Source organism: Capsicum annuum, chromosome 4 (genome assembly GCF_002878395.1).
Source record: "Capsicum annuum cultivar UCD-10X-F1 chromosome 4, UCD10Xv1.1, whole genome shotgun sequence".
NCBI classification, from domain to species: domain Eukaryota; kingdom Viridiplantae; phylum Streptophyta; class Magnoliopsida; order Solanales; family Solanaceae; genus Capsicum; species Capsicum annuum.
This window is the reverse complement of record NC_061114.1, coordinates 132,133,039-132,145,091: the sequence shown is the minus strand read 5'-3', so window position 1 is coordinate 132,145,091 and position 12,053 is coordinate 132,133,039.

Below are 12,053 nucleotides of genomic sequence, written 5' to 3'. Positions count from 1 at the left end.
ATATATATATATATATATATATATATATTTATAAAAAAAATACACATGTATACATTAAATATACACATCTATAGAAGATATATACACACATATACGCACCATTCAATATATATGTACTACTTTAAATAAAACATATACTACAATATATATATACACACACACTACAACATATATACAATTTATAAAACATATACACATGTATACATTAAATATACGCATCTATAGAAGATATATACACAAATATACAAAACATATGCTACTTAATATAATAAATTAATAATACTTGGTAGTAAATTAATTATATATATTAGAAGTAAGTTTTAAATTTAAAGTAGAAATTCAATTTAAATCATTAAATGAAAAAAATTACAAAGTAAGGACTAAGGAGTGAAGAAATGTTGAATTTTATTGATTGCGAAATGATTCAACATTTATAATTTACATGAATGAAAAATCTACAAATTATGCATCATTTTTCCCAACTCATTCATGTTAATATTAACGGGAACTTGCATAGGATAGTCAAAGTCAACGGGGGCAAAATCATGCATTGAACTTGATTCTGCTGAGTTCTCCCGTGAAGACATAATTTCTTCAAGTTTCAGCTCGCCGTTCAGCTCCGGTTCCATTCCTTGGTTTCTTCTTTCCGCTCTAATCCAATCTCCGAGGCAAACTAGAACATTCATTGCATTTCTTCCTAATGAGTGTCGGTTATCTCCAAGTTGTTGTCGTCCCTGACTAAAGGCGCTCTCTGATGCAACAGTTGACATTGGAACATTCAAGATGTCTCTAGCTAATCTTGAAAGTACAGGATATTGTGTTTCATTACTCCTTCACCAATCCAACGTGTTGATCAGTCATCTGCGATTCTCTGGCGGCGACCGAAGATAATATTTCAGCTCTTCCCGATAAGTTGATGTGTAAGCTCTGTCATCAACACTGTTCCAACAAGGTAAATCATAAAAGGAATCAGGAAAACCACTATGTGCTGGTCTTTTAGAAGATGATGGCTCCTCGGGAGGATGAGGAGCGACAGTTGAAGTGATATTTGTAGGTACGGCTAAATCAAATAAATCAGCATAGTGATTATATAATTTTTCTATGTATTCATTCGCATCACCCATAGCCGTCTACAAATCAGGTTGTACTTGTTCAGAATCATTGTTAGTATTTATTTCTAAGTTAGCATAAATAGTAGTACTAAAATGACACATAGTATTATATTTCATGCACGGATTTAGCATAGCACCAACCAAGTAAATAGAGGGAATCGGAATTTTTTTTTTTTAAATTTAGTAAACATGGCACCAACAACTTCTTTATAACCTTATTTATTTTTATATTCTTTGAGCAAACCAGAAATATCGGCTATATATGCCACAATGTTACAAACAGTAGGATAATAAACACCGAAAAATTCAATCATAGCTACATAAATTTTTTCTAAAACCTTAACAAGATCATTAATTACAACCCAATCAGAATCATGTAAGCATGCAATCAGCAGAATCAGCAAATGAACTGCAATGTTGGTTTAAAGCTAGTGTAATAGGAACTCTATATTTATAGCAAGTTTTTAAAAAATCATACGTAAAATTCCATCTACTATCAATTTTATCAGGCATCAATATCGGTGCAAGTCCATTTTCTTGACATTTAACTTTAAATTCTCTAATTCTTTTTCTTCGATTATTTCCTTGAATAAAACCAATAACAAGACAGATTTTTTCAATATAAAGGTCAAAAAGCTCAAGACCATCTTTTACAATTCAATTATATATATATGACATGCACATTTAATATGAAAAATTTCAGGCAACGGCGGAGATAGCTTATATTTTAATTTTTTTATAGCAGTCTTGTTGTTAGAAGCATTATCAAAAGCAATACATAAGATTTTATTTCCGTTACTATAAAATTTGGCAACTTTAACAATAGAATCAGCAATAAAATCACCAGTATGTTTACGATCTTCATCATATCAAAAAGCAAGAATACGTTTTTGCATCACAAAATTACTATCTATCCAGTGATAAGTAACGGCTAAATAATCATTTTTATTTACAGCACGATCAAATCAGAAGTTAGGAACAATCTACATTGAATATTTTTTAACAATGTTGATAAATAAAAATAACATTGTGAATGAAGTCTAAACATATCAGGTCGACAAGTACTTCTAGGAACACCATTAAACATAAGATTATAAATTGCTTGAATATAATGAATAAAGGCATCAGAAGAAGGAAAACTAAAAGGCAAACAACCCACAGCTATCATTTTACCTATTTTTTCCCGATTCCTCAATTTATTATACTTTTTGGTTACCTGACCGGTTGCTGGGTCCATTTCAGTTTGCGTTGGCCCACCAACATCCCCACCACCTAGTGCAATATTTAACTCTCTTTCGTGAACATCACCTATATGTCTTATTAATGTACTCGTACCCCCTTACTTGCCTCCATTTTTATGCTTATATATTTGTTGACAAATATTGCATTGCACCTCACTATCTGATATACGTTAAAAAAATTGTCATGCAATACTAGTTTTATGAACTCTTAGGGCACGAGGAGGACGGAAAGGGAGATTAACCGATTCAGATCTAATGTTAGTATTTTCTACTACGGGTATTTCACCAATATTTTCATCATCTTCATCTAAATTAATCGCATCTACTTTATTTTCTTCTTCTATACCGTAATTTTCCTGAGCTTTTACATAATCCATATCGTGAGCACCTACACCTAAAGGTCCACCTACTTCTTCCTCAAAAGGTTGACTAAGCGGTGTCAGAGGCACACAGGTATATCTACTACTTGAACTACCTCTACCGCTAGTAATTCGCTTTTTACTACCACTATCGCTTTCGGGACAAAATTTTTCAACACCTTTAGTAGCGAGGTTTCTTAATTTATCCATAATATAAATTAAATTAAAAAAATTCAAAATACACAAATATAATAAAATTAAATATTCAACAATTAATACACTAAATAAAAATTAAACGTACGAGATGAAACGACAATACCAAATTTTGAAAGTATCCGAAGGTTGCGACTTTAGAAACTTTCACTCGTACTTTGTAATCGCAAAATTAAAAAATTAAAGTGAGCACTTTAGGAAATTAAATTTATAGAATATTTGAGAATTGAGAATTGAGATTTGAGAGAATTAAAAATTGTGTGAAAAATGATTTGAAGGTGTAGGGTATTTATAGAAAATTTTTTGGGATTAAAAAATAATTTTAAAAGTATTTTTTTTAATTAATGGGCCCAAACTAGCCGTTTGGATCCAAAAACGGCTATATAGCCGTTGCGCCAATGGCTAGTTTGGCCCAAAATCCATTTAAAAAAAATGGGTCGGGCCGCTTAACCTGCGAGCTCCAACTGGGTTGGGTTCGGGTCGGGTTAACCAGGCCCAAAACATAAAAAACCCGGCTTGAGACCTGGTACCCTAAAGCCCTTGGACTTACTGGGCCGGGTCAAATTGGGCCGGTTTCATTAAATGGGACGGTTCGGATCGGGTCAACCCGACCCGTTTGGCAGACTTAGTTTTAGTTGACGTCTATACTCGTATTGCATTTCAAAACTATTTATTTTCGGATAGCATGCCACGCATGGATAACCTATTGGAACTATTAATAATTTTGAAAAGAAAAAGGGTTATATATACTTTTGAATTATGTAAAATGGATTAATTTTATTCTATGTTATGTGTATATGAAAAAATTAACGTTGTTAAAATTGTGAGTGTTTGTATAACAATAGTTATTTTCTTATATATTATTACATATCTCACACATTCAACCCCTTCTCCTACCCCCCCCCCCCCCCCCCCCCAAAAAAAAAAGTAAAAAAAACAAGCACAAAACTTCATCTTTACTTGTTTTGGAACAAACTGTCACGATCCAAAAACTAGATCATGATTACACTTATTGCGGCTCAACCTTGATAAGTAAGCTGATCACTTAAATTGATAAAGAAAACATGAAAATAATTAAGGCGAGACTTCTAAAATGAAGTCAAACCAGCACGAGACATAAATGAAACAAAAATCTAAAGAACATAACTAAAAACCCCAAGAAGTTGTTCAACATGTAGAACATCTTATAAATCATCTGAATACAAGTAAAATACAACGTCTGTCTTTGAAAATAAGTAAAGACATACTCCCTTCATTTCAAAATAATTAAATTATTAGGATATGACACACTCTTTAAGAAAAATGTCTAAAGACATAATTTGTAGATTACTTTTCACTTTTACCCTTTCAATGATTCTTAACCTGTTCCTTAGAAAATATGAAGCGCTTAAGAACTTCATTAAATGAAATGGTAAATATGGAAAAAAGTTCAAACAATTCTCTTGGACTTTGAAAAATTCATTTATTTGGAACACTAAAAATTCCCTCCATAATTCAATTATTTTGGAATGGAGGGAGTAATAAGGTAAGAGAATGAAACACCCTGGGTTCTGACCTTTGCAATTTTTTTGAGTTTTGAGCTTTTTGGTCATCATACGACTCACCATACTAGTCGTATGGTGTAGGTACAAATCTAGGGACCCTAGTCATATGTTAGTCAGTGTGATGTTGGCCAAGTTCTGTTCTTGATACGAGAAGCCTCTATACGAGTTGTGTGTACATGATACAAGAGGTAGGGTCCAACCGTATGTTGTCCAGTGTCTAACCTAGATATTTTCACTTAGGGTACGACCCTAGTTGCTTAGCTTGTTAGATTCTGCATGTGTGGTGGTGGGATAGTTGGATTGAACATGAGAAACCTACTGAGTTAGGAAGCCAGGGGGAACACAGTCCTAGCATACATCTCAGATTATTTACAACCAACAACATCACAACTTGTTATATTTTACGATTTACTAGAAAATCCCCCATTTACTTTCTCTCACTTTTGGCTACTTCAGCAAGTTCGAGAGACAGATTCGACCTATTCCTTATGGGATCAAACCCAACCTTGTTGGGTTACTATACTTTGACAGCGACCACATTATTTTTTTCTAGGAGGGTATAGTTTGGGCAACATTAAATTTTGGCACCATTTTCGGGGAATATGGTTGCATATTTATTGATTGAAGCTATTGTAGTTTTTGGGGTATTATTTTCCTATTCTTCTTGGAGTGTATGCTCAGTACTAGGAGTCAAGGCAATCCCTTGATCCAATTTGATCCAGAGCTAGACATAATTCTACAATAGAATCATAGGATATCATAACACGGTTGTGAAGCTCATCATGAGCTACCTCAAGATGATCCATAGGACTTGCCTCTTCTACCTCCTCAGGAGACACTAAAGCAAACCACTAAGTGGTTACTAGTAGAGGCTAATGTGAGGAGGGATAACGAGGCTGCCCAACGTGCAACTCTAGAGTTAGAGAGAAAGAGAGAGAGAGAGAAAGACAAAGACCGATAGCTAATCATCGAGAAGAACTCGATAGAGATAAAAGAGATAGAGCTCCAGTATCCTCAGCTTTTCAGTACTTGCCAACATATAAAGATCCAGATGAAGAATTAGGGTATGTAGAGTATGTAGAGCCTATTGAGACAGGAGCCATCATTCCTTCTGCATTACCACAGGGTGTGAAGTTCGACATTACTAGTGCTATGATCCTGTTGTTGAATATGAAAGGTGTGTTTGTTAGATTGCCGATTGATGATTCAAACATACACCTTATTATTTTTTTGGGGATTTGCACTTCATACACCATACCTGGGTGGATCTGGAAGATCTCAGACTCAGGTTGTTCCCATTCTCTCTAACTAGTGAATCGATATTATGGTTAGGTCAACTACCTCATGGATCCATTACTACTTAGAATGAGTTGGGAAGCAGTTTTTAGAGTATTTCGTCTTTTCGACTAGAATGCTAAAGTTAAAGGACACGATTTATAATTTTAGGTAGTTGCATTCTGAATCGATGTATGAGGCATGATTTTTATTTAAGAAGAAGTTGATGATGGTGCCTAATCACAGAATTTCAAGGAGAAATTTGCTGAAGATTTTCTATCATGTCCCGAATACTAGTTCCAGAGCTATGACAAATACTATTACTGTCGGAGCATTTATAAACCTACATTGGGAAGCAACATCAGATAGCTTAGATTGGATCTCTCTTATCGATTGAGGTAGCTTACTCGAGAGGCATAGAGAGGTACCGATACTTATGCCATAGGTGTTTCCAATGAGCCTAGGGTGTTAGGTGATTCAGTGGCTCAAGAGGTTGTATAGCTGAGGATGGAGATTGGGTTACTAATACGAAGTTTGCAATGATGAATTTTGAGAAAGTGAATGCCATGGGCGCATAAGGTATAGCTTCTAGGTCATATGATTTTAATGTGGATGAAGAGGCAAAGTATCTAGATATAGAATTAACAGGTTTTTGAGCCAAGGGCCAAGTTTCTGCTCAAGACAATTGGAACTCGAGGCAAGGGAATCAAGGTTGAAACTACTATAGGGATTGATATAGGGATCAGAGCAGAGAGATAGGGTGACTAGAGATGTGAGAATGATTATAAAGAGAAAAGTGGTGCATATGTTCCACCGGGAAACTGTGACACTAATCCAAGGATGAAGGCTATGTTTTTAAAGTTATTAAAGGGTCAGAAAAGTCAAAAAAATTGCCTTAAGAAGATTAGGCAGATATTTTAGGTTTGACCCAAAAAGTGAAACCATATGCTATTGCAATCAAGTAATTTGAGCAGCGATTTGGTTAGATGTCGATGACCTTGAATCAATGTTACCAGGCACTCTTCCAAGTAATAATGTGTAAAATCCAAAGAATGACAGTCATTATTTTAACATCACCACTCAGAGTGGTAAGGCCACCATTGATCCTCACATTTCTATAGTTAATGAAGCTACGAATGATGTCATTGATATAGATGAGACACCTGAAGCAGAATTTGAAAAGTTGGTTACTAGTTGGGAGTCATCATAAGAATCGATGGGTGTTGATAAGTATAAAGAAAAGGGGAAGGTAGTCAAGCCTGTTTTGAAGACTTTTCCACGAGCTCCCTCTTCTTTTCCTCAAATATTAAAAAAGAAACAATAGGAAATGAAGTATCAAAAGTTCTTGTCGATGTTAAAAGAACTGTGTGTTAATATTCCCCTTGTAGAAGCATTGGAGCAAATTCTTGGTTATGCTAAGTTCATGAAGGATTTGGTTACTAGAAAGTGGATGTTGAGTTTTAAGCCAACTGATAAATTCATCATTGCAGTGCCGTAGCTTCTCAATCATTGATTGAGAAGAAGGAGGGCCCTAAAATATTTACTATTCTATATACTATTAGTTTCTTCAAATTCTTTCGAGTTTTATGTGATTTGGGAGCTAGTATCAATCTGATATCGTTGGTAGTATACAAGAAGATGGGGTTCGAGGCACCAAAACCTACATCCATGAGGTTATTGATGGTTGATTGAACTGTGAAGGAACCTATTGATATTTTATGTGATGTTTTGGTGAGAGTGGAATCCTCCATATTCCTATTATTTCGCAAAGCTACACCTCAAATTAAAGATAAAGTGGTTGAAGCAAAATATTTGGGGTCGAACCCACAGGGAATACGTAGAACTATCTCTCTAGATTACTGAAATCATCGGGCAATACAAAAATTAAATGTGGGGATTTTAATGTGAATAGTAAATGGTAACAAAACTCAAATTCTCTTGGTTGTGATCAATCGGAAATGAACACTAGGCTTGTGTTCCCCTTGGCTTCTAACTCTGTAGGTTTATTGTGCTCAATTGAACTATCAAACTACTGTGCATGTAGAATCTAACAAGTTATGTATCACCAATAGACACTAAACATGCTTTGGTGAATTTTACTCATGTTCTCTCGTTCTTAGAGTGTCGCATTACTAACCGTTGCCTTGGACCCAGTTTCAACTATATCCTATTGGTCTTAAGTGATTAAATAAAGGTAATTATCTTAAGTAGATAACGATGGTTAGCTTATATCGATAATCAACTTCAAATAACTATTGTCATCTTCTTTTCCCAATCTTCTATATGTAGTTTTGATGATGAACAGCTAACTTCAAGGGACCAGGTCACTGGATATTCATGGTATAGTACAGTTGGCTTTTCACAATTTTGTCCTCTTATGTAACAAACTTACAGGTATTGCTTGTACTAAATAGAACACCTGGTCCAATGATATTTCAGCCCTAATTACTACTCATCTATAAAAAGGAAAAAGATGCTTCTTCATCAAATAGTTTTTGGCAAATACAAAAAGTGAAGAGAGGCAACAAAAAACCCATTTGAACACTGCTCAAGTTCTTAGCTGTTTGTATGTGCTTAAATAGAAATTGTTCTTGAGTGAGTTCTGATTTTTATGCGAATTACTTATGATATAAGAGTAATAACCTTTTCTTTTTGAGTAAAGAGTGCTTAGGTAGAGTTGCCTAAGTTTGTTGCTGGTTAGAGTTAACTCATGAGAGCATTTCACAATCTTGTTGTATGCTTGAAATTCAGCTCACCTAAGGCTATATAAGGTAGTTTGGTTGGGTTAAGGGGGTGGTCCTCGGTCCTAGGTGGACTTGGGATTGCCATTACGACAAGGCCCTAGTCTGGGATGCATCAGGTTGGTATCAGAGCTTAGGTTCATGGTCAAATGGGAGTCCACAAAGTCATGTTGAGTAGAGTCTCTTTTAGGGGTGTGTAGCAGGCCATACTCATAAAGGAAAGGCTGTAAGATATCTAGGAATATTTCACTTCTTTGGAATTCTTTCTTTAAGATTGACTTATCGGTAATATAATCTCCTCTAATCCTTATTTGTTCATCTTTCAAATCATGTCTCCTAGATCTGGAATATTAGAAATTTTTTCATCCTATTTAGAGATAATTCTGAAGAAGTACCTCCCATAACTGGAGTACATCTTCGATCTCATGGTCCTGTTCCTGATTGTATTGGAGTTCCTTCTTTTCCTCTTACTGCTCCTCAGGTCCCTCGGTGCAATATGATGAATGTGAGTTTCAACAATCAATACATATTATTGCCCAATTGGTTGCTCGTAGGCCAAGTAAGGTATGACCATCAATATATCTACTGAGGCTGCTAGGGTAGGATAGTTTATGAAGGTAGGTTCTTTAACTTTTATGAGAGTGAAGGTGCAGAAAGACCCACATAGCTTTCTTGATGAGATGGAGAAGATTGTTTGGGTAATGAGGGCTACTCATGTGGAAAGATTAAACTTTGTAGCTTATCAGCTCAAAGAGGTTGCTTATCTATGGTATGAGGAGTAGGATAAAGATAAGGGTGATGTAGAAGGATGATTTGTGGGAGGCCTTTTCTTATTCCTTCATGGATTGGTTCTTTCCTCAAGAGTTGAGAAAAGCTAAGATAGAGGAGTTTGTGAACCTCAGGCAAGGGAGAATGTCTGTGAAGGAGTATGATTTGAAGTTCCATAAGTTATCGAGGTATGCTCCTGATTTGGTGGTTGATATAAGGTTGAGAATGAGGAAGTTCGCTTCTAGGCATAACAGAGATCTGATTTTGGAGAGCAAGACTGCTTTGCTCATGAGGTTTATAGATATATCAAGGTTGACAGTTCATATGTAGCAGGTTGAGGATGAAAAGAGAAGGCAAACAGAATATGAAGACAGGCAGAGTAACCAGGGTAGGTTTTTTGATCTGGGTGGTGACCAATCTCAAGGTGGTAGAGATGGTGAGAAATGGTAGAAAAAGAAGTAGGGGAGTTCTGGTTCCTTGTTTACTACTACTGCTCCTTACCCCCAGCATTCGAGCAACAGGCATCATCATGGTGGTGATAATTCTCAGGTGCAGAGAGCCCAGTCTTAGGCAAGTGGAGGTCAGACTATTTCATCGTGTCCTTCTTGTCGATTTTGTGATTGTCCTTATTGGGGATTCTTTGAGGAAGGTAGGGATAAGCGCTTTAAATATGGCTAAGTAAGCCATGGGCTCAAAGATTATTCGTCCTATAAGATTGGTATGGGGGCAAATAAGAATCTGGTGACTTCATTTTCTATTCCTACATATGGTAGTGTGGAATCTACTTTCATTACTACTCCTAGTTCCAGTGCTGGTCGGAAAAGGTTGTATGCTTTGGCATTCGATCAAGAATTTAAGGCATCACTTGATGTTGTTACTGGTATCTTAGAGCTTTTCTCTCATGACATGTATTATTTATCTTGATCCAGGTTCTACCCTTTCCTATGTGACTTCTTATGTAGCTGTGTCTTTTGGTTTTGATCCAGAAATTATTTTAGATCTATTTTTTTCTACCCTGGTAAGAGATTTGATCATTGCTGAATGGGTCTATAGAGGGTATGTGGTATCTGTGCGTGGTAGGCATAATTTTAAAGATCTGTTTGAGTTGGGTATGGTAGATTTTGATATAATCTTGGGTATGGATTGGTTGCATTCTTGTTATGAAAATTTAGATTGTCAAACCCATAGGGTCGTCTTTAGGTTCCATGGTGAGCAGGAAATAGAATGGGAAGGTTGTTCCTTTGCGCTTATGGGGAGTTTATTTCTTATCTTAAAGCCCGAAGGTTAATCTCTAAATGTTTTCTTTATCACTTGGTTCAGTATAAAGATTCTAATTTGGAAGGTCCTACTTTGTCTTCGGTCCCTGTGGTTAATGAGTTTCTAGAGGTCTTTTCGGATGATCTTCTAGGTGTTTCTCCGTATACAGAAAAAGAGTTTGGTATTGATTTACTTTTGGACACTCGTCCAATTTCTATTCCTCCGTATAGAATGGCTCTAGATGAGTTAAGGAAACTCAAGGAGCAAATTAAGGATCTTCTAGATAAAGGGTTTATTTATCCTAGTGTTTCCTCATGGGGTCTACCAGTGTTGTTCGTGCACAAGAAGGATGGTTCTCATCGTATGTGCATCAACTATAGGCAGTTAAATAAGGTAAAGGTCAAGAACAAATATCCACCTCCTCAGATTGATGATTTATTTGACCAGTTGCAAGGTGCAAAGTTTTTCTCTAAGATAGATCTTCGGTCTGGGTACCATCAGTTGAAGATTAGGGAGGTGGATATCCCTAAGACAGCTTTGCACACTAGGTATAGGCATTATGAATTTTTGGTGATGTCATATGGATTGACAAATTCCTTGGCAGCATTTATGGATCTGATAAACAGGTTGTTTCGGAAGTATTTAGATCTCTTCATCATTGTGTTTACTGATTATATTCTGGTGTATTTAAAGAGTGAGATGCATCATGCTAATCATCTTCTTGTGGTGTTGCAGGCCTTAAAGGAATAATGATTGTTTACTAAGTTCTTTAAGTACAAGTTTTTGTTGAATGCTATAACTTTCTTGGGTCATGTCATTTCTAGTTAAGGGATCATGGTGGATCCATAGAAGGTGGCTATGGTGAAGAAGTGGCCTAGACCTACGACTCCATCTGATATCTAAAGCTTCTTGGGTTTAGTCGGGTATTATTGGTGGTTTGTGAGGGGTTCTCATTGATACCTGCTCCTTTGACTAGGTTGACTCAGAAGAAGGTTAAGTTTTCTTGGTCGAATGTGTGTGAAGCGATTTTTGAGAAGTTGAAGGATAAGTTGACTTCATTTCCAGTTCTAACTTTGTCGGAAGGCAATGATGGGTTTGTGGTTTATTGTGATGCATCTTGGGTTGGTCTTGGTTGCGTGTTCATGCAAAATAGAAAGGTGATAGCCAATGCTTCCAAGTATTTAAAGATGAATAAGAAGAACTATCCTACTCATGATTTGGAGTTGCTGGCTCTTGTGTTTACTTTAAAGATATGGCGGCATTATTTATATAGCATCTATGTGGATATATTTTCTAATCACATGAGTTTCCAATATGTGTTCTAGCAGAAAGAGCTTAATCTCAGGTAGGGAAGATGGCTTAAGCTACTCAACAACTATGATAAAAGTCTTTACTACCATCCAGGTAAAACTAACGTAGTTGCTGATACTCTTAGTAGGTTGTCCATAGGAAGTTTGGCTTATGTGGAAGAAGTAAAGTGGGAATTAGGGAAGGGCATTCATCGCTCGACAAATCTTGGGTTTCGTTTCTTAGACTGTATGGT